The following is a 266-nucleotide window of genomic DNA, read 5'->3' as shown; positions in this document are numbered from 1 at the left end:
ATGTTATAATAATACTTAATATAATAATATGGATTCTTATAATAATTGGATTAAGGTTTTATATATGGTGCATTATTTGGGTGTGACTTTTCCTATTTTGTCCCCACTATTCTCTACATGAAGGAAAGGGTGATGTCAATCCAAACGTAAGCCACATGTGATAAACTTATATAAAATTAAGTTGGATAATATTAATTTCTGGTTTTTCCCAATCTCAAAATTCTTTGCGGTGGAAAAGTCTTACATTCAAACTTTGTTGTTTTTGA

This window comes from Arachis ipaensis, chromosome B02 (assembly GCF_000816755.2).
Source record: "Arachis ipaensis cultivar K30076 chromosome B02, Araip1.1, whole genome shotgun sequence".
Lineage (NCBI taxonomy): Eukaryota > Viridiplantae > Streptophyta > Magnoliopsida > Fabales > Fabaceae > Arachis > Arachis ipaensis.
The sequence above is the reverse complement of the archived record's forward strand: the minus strand, read 5'-3'. Positions refer to the sequence as shown.